General features: G+C 44.6%; 1 long non-coding RNA gene across 1 annotated transcript; it reads right to left on the bottom strand.

Annotated features, from left to right (window-relative positions):
- Nucleotides 1-1,130: 1,130 nt before the first annotated feature.
- LOC121005408 lies at nt 1,131-2,137 on the bottom strand. Its single transcript, XR_005779934.1, has 2 exons — nt 1,816-2,137; nt 1,131-1,509 (listed from the first exon to the last, which is right to left on the bottom strand). It is a non-coding gene; the product is annotated as an uncharacterized LOC121005408 (long non-coding RNA).
- Nucleotides 2,138-8,403: the final 6,266 nt, after the last annotated feature.

The raw sequence follows: 8,403 nt of genomic DNA, 5'->3' as shown, positions 1-8,403 counted from the left end.
GCCGCCATGCAGCAGGCAAGACTCCAGTTGAGACTGGCATTTCTGCATAAACTGTTTTTTTCCCCCCACAATTTAAAAATATTTTTTTTTAATGGAGGATGATGGAGGGCCCTTTGAATTTGTTTATCAGAGCCTAGAAGTTTCTGATGGCAGCCCTGAGTGTCTTCTCCATCTCTAATCTAATAAGACACAAGACATCCAGAGGTTTGCTCTTTCTCTACTGAACAGAAAATGATTGGACAACAGACGCTGGTATTTTTATATCCATCGTTTATTGCAGTGTTTTACAGGAATATAATGTGTCATTCTTTTCTCCATCTAGAAAACCATATAAAAAAAAGAAATAAAGGAGCCGTACATTGTATAGCGGCTGTGCTTTGTATTACACTCAGCAAAATTCACTTGATCGATGAATGTGTCGTCACTGGCCTAAGGGTACTTTCACACTTGCGTTTTTCTTTTCCGGCATAGAGTTCCGTCACAGGGGCTCTATACCAGAAAAGAACTGATCAGGTATATCCCCATGCATTCTGAATGGAGAGTAATCCGTTCAGGATGCATCAGGATGTCTTCAGTTAAGTCATTTTGACTGATAAGGCAAAAGATAAAACCGCAGCATGCTACGGTTTTATCTCTGGCGAAAAAAACTGAAGACTTGCCTGAATGCCGGATCCGGCATTTTTCCCCATAGGAATGTATTAGTGCCGGATGCGCAGACCGGTAAAAATGTGAAAAAAGATACAAGACGGATCCGTCTGTCTGCATGACAAGCGGAGAGATGGATTCGTTCTTGCAATGCATTTGTGAGACGGATCCGCATCCGGATGCGTCTCACAAATGCTTTCAGTCACATCCAGATCGGCGGATCCAGCGGGCAGGTCCGACGACAGAACTGCCCGCCGGATCACACTGCCGCAAGTGTGAAAATAGCCTAAGAAAAGCAGAGAGAAGATCGCGGCCCTCACAGGAGCGCTGCAGCCTTCTCAAACGGCTGATCGGCGGGTGTCCCAAGTGTTGGACCCTCACCGATCAAAATACTGATGACCTATCCTGAGGATAGGTCATCAGTAAGAAAATCTTGGAAAACCCCTTTAATCAATGACCCCCCCCCACACACACTTCATTTTTTATCCCCAAAAAGATCAATGTAATCATTGTCACTCAATCCTGTTTCAATCAGAAGTTCTCCTCAGTCTGCACATTCTTCCCTTTAAAGGGATTTCCCATGTGCTTAATATTGATCAATTCCAGACCGGTGGGGGTCCGGCGCCCACCATCCCCACCGACTAGCTGTTTGAAGAGGCCATGGAGTTCCTGTAAGCACCATGGCTTCCTCACAGCTTACAAAACACAGCACAATCCATTAAATGATGGGTACTAGGCTGTGCCTAGGACATGTGACCGATGAACGTGAGGTCACTGATCTAGGAAGATGCGATGCAGCTTCTTCAAACAGCTGATCAGCGGGGGTGCCTGGAGTCGGACCCCCACCAAGCAGATACTGATGACCTATCCTGAGGATAGAAAAAATGTTAATAGCAGCACAACGAAAAAATGAAACCTTTCTTGTGGTGGTGCCAGCCGTGTTGGGAGCCAGTCTGAAGATCCCCCTTTGATGCGTTGTATATGTCAAAAAACCGCAGCACTCGCTTGTCTTCAATTATGCAGGATTTATTCACCAACAAAAATGCGACGTTTCGACCGTCATGGTCTTTCTCAAGCAACCTTGACGGTCGAAACATAGCATTTTTGTTGGTGAATAAATCCTGCATAATTGAAGGCAAGCGAGTGCTGCGGTTTTTTGACATATACGACCTATCCTGAGGATAGGTCATCAATATTAAACACCTGGTAAACGCATTTAAAGGGCAGATTGTTCAGGCTGAGATTTTCAGTTTGAAGCGGGATTATGAGTGATAATTGCTAGATCGATCCAGATGTAGAACTCTTACTAGTGACACATATCGATTCGCTCATCCCTAGGTAGAATTTTTTTTTTTGGGGGGGGGGGGGGGGGGGGACAACCGCTTTAACAGGAACTGGCACTGTTTCTGGAAATAAAACAGAGATATTTTCATTTCATAAACCTCTTCAATGATGAGAAGGCCCAAAAAATAGATTGAATAAATTACAGTCAAACCACTGAGATCACCAACCAAAACTGCATTAATAAGTGTTATATTAGACAGTAGACCTAAAATCTGACCTCCCAAAGAGGCGGGGGTATCCAATATGTCAGTGTTATTTCCTGTTTGCGAGCAATAAACTTTATTTAAAATAATCGTGTTTACTATATATTTTTAAGAACATTCTTATACAATTTCTCATGTCATCTATATGCTAGTACATTACATTGTGTTATTATTGACAGAGGCAGTTGCTAGGGCATATCTAGGCTTGGCCTAACATGCTAGGGGTCCTTCATAAGATCACAGAGCTGACTGCATGCTGGTGGCTGGGCCTCCGATGAATTACTAGAATCCTAGCTAGGACACCATTTTGTATTGATTGTGGCAATCAAGGGTTTAGGCGGCAGGGTTAATCACAGTTCCACGTCATAACATCACTCTCCACGTGTACCGATTTCACATAAACCCTTAAGGACCAACCTGTTTTGGGTTTTTATGATGTGTTTTTCATTGTCACATTCCTAGAGCAATATTTTTTTTTTCTGTATGTATGTAAGGGCTTGTATTTTTGAAAGAGGATTTGAACTCTTCAAATGCACCATTTTTGGGGTTCATATAATTAATTCACTTTTATTAGCTCTTCTGTGGGTTTAAATTTAGACACTTTAACATGAGGAATAAAGACAATGGGGACATCAAACTGGTGTAAAGGAAAACTGTCTTAGTTGCCCATAGCAACCAGATTTCCTTACTTTAGAGGAGCGCTAAAAAATTTAAGGTGGATTTCACACCAGTTTTGATAAATCTCCCCCATTAACTTTATTTCATAGGTTAGTACAATTATGAGGATACCAAATATGATGCTCGGCTATATTTGTCAGTGCCATTTCATGCACTGGAGGCGGAGCTTCACTGTGAAGTGCTCGCTGCATTGAGCTGTTTCACAGACACTCCTCTCTGCTCTGAGTGACAGCTGTAGCATCCAACCAGGAGACCACAACAGCTGCTCCCAGTGCACTTGCAGGAGCAGTACCTAGCATAATAAAAGTTCATATTCAAACTACTCCCGATAATAAAAGCTCCACAAAATGTATGTTTGTCCTAGTGCTGTCAGCAGTTCTGCATGGTCAATACTGCTGATAAACTCCCTTCAATCATGGGATAACCCCTGTAATGGCAAGAAGCAGCACTGCATACAAACTTGTGAGAGCATGTAAAGAAATGCAAAAAGAAGGGTATCAACAATAATAATTTAATAGTAGAATACAGCTTTCAATCAAATTGCAAAGCCTTTAGAAGTACACCTCTTTATAGACATTACTTAAAGGGGTTTTGTCACTTCAGCAAAGAGCAATTATCATGTAGAGAAAGTTAAAGGGGTTATCCAATTCTAAATTTGCCCCCCACAATGGCTGGGCCCCTACTATAGATCATACTTACACCGCTCCCCGGATCCCTGCATGGGTGACATCACCTGTGATGCAAGGAGGCTGGTCACCGTCACGGCCTGCTATTGGCTGCACACCCTTGCAGGGATCCGCAGGTACTGGGGAGCGCTGTAAGTATGTTCTACAGGACGAAACCGGCCATTGAAGGGGGTATTTTTAGAACTGGATAACCCCTTTAATACAAGCCACTTACTAATGTATTGGTATTATACATAGTGCTTCCTTTGCTGGCTGAATTCATTTTTCCATCACATTATACACTGCTCGTTTCCATGGTTATGACCACCCTGCAATCCAACAGTGGTGGCCGTGCTTGCACACAAAGAAAAATGAGTCGGCCTCTCTGCTGGTTGGGACTATAAGGCCCCTTTCACACGGGCGAGTATTCCGCGCGGGTGCAATGCGTGATGTGAACGCATTGCACCCGCACTGAATCCGGACCCATTCATTTCTATGGGGCTGTGCACACGAGCGGTGATTTTCACGCATCACTTGTGCGTTGCGTAAAAATCGCAGCATGATCTATATTGTGCGTTTTCCACGCAACGCAGGCCCCATAGAAGTGAAATGGGGCTGCGTGAAAATCGCAAGCATCAGCAAGCAAGTGCGGATGCGGTGCAATTTTCACGCACGGTTGCTAGGAGACGATCGGGATGGAGACCCGATCATTACTATTTTCCCTTATAACATGGTTATAAGGGAAAATAATAGCATTCTGAATACAGAATGCATAGTACAATAGCGCTGGAGGGGTTAAAAAAATTAAAAATACATTTAACTCACCTTAATCCACTTGCTTGCGCAGCCCGGCTTCTCTTCTGTCTTCTTCTTTGCTGTGTGCAGAAAAAGGACCCGTGGTGACGTCACTCCGGTCATCACATGATCCATCACCATGGTAAAAGATCATGTGACGGACCATGTGATGACCGGAGTGATGTCACCACAGGTCCTTTTTCTGCACACAGCAAAGAAGACAGAAGAGAAGCCGGGCTGTGCGATCAAGTGGATTAAGGGGAGTTAAATTATTTTTTATTTTTTTTAACCCCTCCAGCGCTATTGTACTATGCATTCTGTATTCAGAATGCTATTATTTTCCCTTATAACCATGTTATAAGGGAAAATAATACAATCTACAGAATACCTAACCCAAACTTCTGTGAAGAAGTTCAGGTTTGGGTACCAAACATGACGATTTTTCTCACGCGCGTGCAAAACGCATTACAATGTTTTGCACTCGCGCTAAAAAATCGTGCACGTTTCCGCAACGCACCTTTTCCCGCAACGCTCCTGTGTGAAACCAGCCTAAGAGTGATCACAGGCCTTCACTTTTAACTATAGTGTGCAAGCACAGCCACCGCTGATGGAATGCAGGGTGGTCGTAACCATGGAAATGAGCAGTGTATAATGGTGATGGAAAAATGAATCCAGCCAGCAAAGGAAGCAATATGGGTAATAATAATACATTAGTAATTGGCTTTTAATAAGGTTATCTACATGATAAATGCCATTTGCTGAAGTGACACAACCCCTTTAAAGGGAACCTGTCACCTGGATTTTAGGTATAGAGCTGAGGTCATAGGTGCTAGATCGTCGCTAGCACACCCCCACTATAACAAATTAATAGCAAAGACAGGTGCACTCTGTGGTCTTACTAAACCCTCAAACTGATTTTAAAATTGAGAGATTAGTCAACATGTCCTACGGTGTAGGACATGTCTAAGCCCGGGCACCACACCAAGGTTTCTCAAGTAGCCCGGGACCTAACACTCTCAGAGTGCACCTGTCTTTGCTATTAATTTGTTATATTGTTATATTGATTATGACATCCACACAATTGCTACCTTGTGTAGGATGTCTATTGTGGTACTTGTGGTTCGCTGCGGGCATCCTCCACCGTATGCATTTTTGCTGGGGATCGCCATTAGCAACGGGCCACAAGTGCAGGATTTGCTCCCCTATATACACTCACCTAAAGAATTATTAGGAACACCATACTAATACGGTGTTGGACCCCCTTTTGCCTTCAGAACTGCCTTAATTCTACGTGGCATTGATTCAACAAGGTGCTGATAGCATTCTTTAGAAATGTTGGCCCATATTGATAGGATAGCATCTTGCAGTTGATGGAGATTTGAGGGATGCACATCCAGGGCACGACGCTCCCGTTCCACCATATCCCAAAGATGCTCTATAGGGTTGAGATCTGGTGACTGTGGGGGCCATTTTAGTACAGTGAACTCATTGTCATGTTCAAGAAACCAATTTGAAATGATTCGAGCTTTGTGACATGGTGCATTATCCTGCTGGAAGTAGCCATCAGAGGATGGGTACATGTTGGTCATGAAGGGATGGACATGGTCAGAAACAATGCTCAGGTAGCCCGTGGCATTTAAACAATGCCCAATTGGCACTAAGGGGCCTAAAGTGTGCCCAGAAAACATCCCCCACACCATTACACCACCACCACCAGCCTGCACAGTGGTAACAAGGCATGATGGATACATGTTCTCATTCTGTTTACGCCAAATTCGGACTCTACCATTTGAATGTCTCAACAGAAATCGAGACTCATCAGACGAGGCAACATTTTTCCAGTCTTCAACAGTCCAGATTTGGTGAGCTCGTGCAAATTGTAGCCTCTTTTTCCTATTTGTAGTGGAGATGAGTGGTACCCGGTGGGGTCTTCTGCTGTTGTAGCCCATCCGCCTCAAGGTTGTGCGTGTTGTGGCTTCACAAATGCTTTGCTGCATACCTCGGTTGTAACGAGTGGTTATTTCAGTCAACGTTGCTCTTCTATCAGCTTGAATCAGTCGGCCCATTCTCCTCTGACCTCTAGCATCCACAAGGCATTTTTGCCCACAGGACTGCCGCATACTGGATGTTTTTCCCTTTTCTCACCATTCTTTGTAAACCCTAGAAATGGTTGTGCGTGAAAATCCCAGTAACTGAGCAGATTGTGAAATACTCAGACCGGCCCGTCTGGCACCAACAACCATGCCACGCTCAAAATAGCTTAAATCACCTTTCTTTCCTATTCTGACATTCAGTTTGGAGTTCAGGAGATTGTTTTGACCAGGACCACCCCCCTAAATGCATTGAAGCAACTGCCATGTGATTGGTTGACTAGATAATTGCATTAATGAGAAATAGAACAGGTGTTCCTAATAATTCTTTAGGTGAGTGTATATGCACGACTGTATGTGGGTTTGAGCACCTCCTGCTAATACCACGCTAGTCTTTTCAGTTTGTACACATCCGCAATATCCAGTCCCCATAGCTCTCCGTGCTTTTATTGTGTCAAAAAATGGATTTTATAGATATGTAAATTACCTTAGATGAGTCCTGTCTCCTCCATGCTTCAGAGAGGAGCCAAGCACCGCCCCGCATCCTCCGAATCTCCTCCTTGCTCCACGATGTCACAAAGCTAGAGCGCCGTAATCTCGCGATGTGCAGTTCGTTCTCTGAGGCTGATACCAGCACAGGGAAGGAACACTATGCCGACACTTCGCATGCGCTATCTCACGCACCGCGAGATTACGGCGCTCTAGCTTTCTGACGTCTGGGAGCAAGGAGGAGAGTCGGAGGATGCGGGGCGGTGTTGGGCTCCGGAAACGTTAGTAACAGCTCCTTGGGCTTTTTACTTGTCTCATTTACATATCTATAAAATCGGGTTTTTTTACACAATAAAGGCACAGAGAGCTATGGGGACTGGGTATTGTGGATGTGCTAGCGGCCATCTAGCAGCCCATGTCCTCATCTCTATACACAAAATCCAGGTGACAGATTTCCTTTAAGCAGAGTAAAACACCTGTCACAAAAGCTTCTACCAAATAAATTATGTCAAATCAAATATTCTGCTTTAAAAAGGAATTAAACTGCTACAGTCAAGTCCCACTTAAAATTCAAAGTCTCTTTTGCAGATTCCATCCAGCGCTATTTTTTCTGTCCAAATGAAAGACACCTTCTGGACTCCATTATAAGCCAAGGGTCAGTCAAGCACTGCTGATGTCCACTGTGCTTGTTATCAACAGAAGCCACAATGCAGATGTGAACAGAGGCTAACTTAATAACACTATATGGATAAGAAGGCCACACAAAATCGTTAGTTTTTTCCTTTACAAAAGGTCCTCTTTGGTTAACCATAAACATTTCTCAATCGTTTCTGAGTTGGTTAATCCTGTTAAAATTTGTCATTCTTGGTTCACATTTATTTCTGGTGGTCCTACAGTGATATATTCATTTTATCAAACTCCATGCTGAAAAGGGAAGCCAGTTCCACAGGCCTTTTTCTCATCCCCTCATGGAGATACAGCATTAGGCCTCATGCAAGCGGCAGGAGGCGGGTGCCGGAATCAAATAGCCGGCACCCGACCTCTATGACAGGGAGCTGCGATACGCTGCAGTTAACCCCTCAGGTACCGCACCTGAAGGGTTAACTGCCGCTGATCGCAGCTCCCTGTCATAGAGGTTGGGTGCCGGCTATTTGATTCTGGCACCCGCCTCCTGTATTTGTATTAACAGGTCAGTTATCTTCATTGGTGGCGCAGTGGCCACAGCCCCTCTCCTCCTCCTGTCTCTCTTCATACCGGCAGCGGTGGCAGCAGCACAGGGGGAGGGAGAGACTCCTCCTCCTCTGCGCTGCTGAGAAGAACATCGGTGGCGGGGAAAAGAACTATCATCTCCTGTGCCGCCGCTGAATTCAACGGCAGAGCTGCGGTGGCGGGTCTAGTCGCAAATGGCGACAAGACTAAAAAGTCTTGTCGCTATTTGTAATTCCTAAGTCGCATTGGCGACCATTTTGGTCGCCATCTGGAGCCCTGATACAG

This window comes from Bufo bufo, chromosome 6, assembly GCF_905171765.1.
Source record: "Bufo bufo chromosome 6, aBufBuf1.1, whole genome shotgun sequence".
Classification (NCBI taxonomy): Eukaryota; Metazoa; Chordata; class Amphibia; order Anura; family Bufonidae; genus Bufo; species Bufo bufo.
The sequence above is the reverse complement of the archived record's forward strand: the minus strand, read 5'-3'. Positions and strand labels throughout refer to the sequence as shown.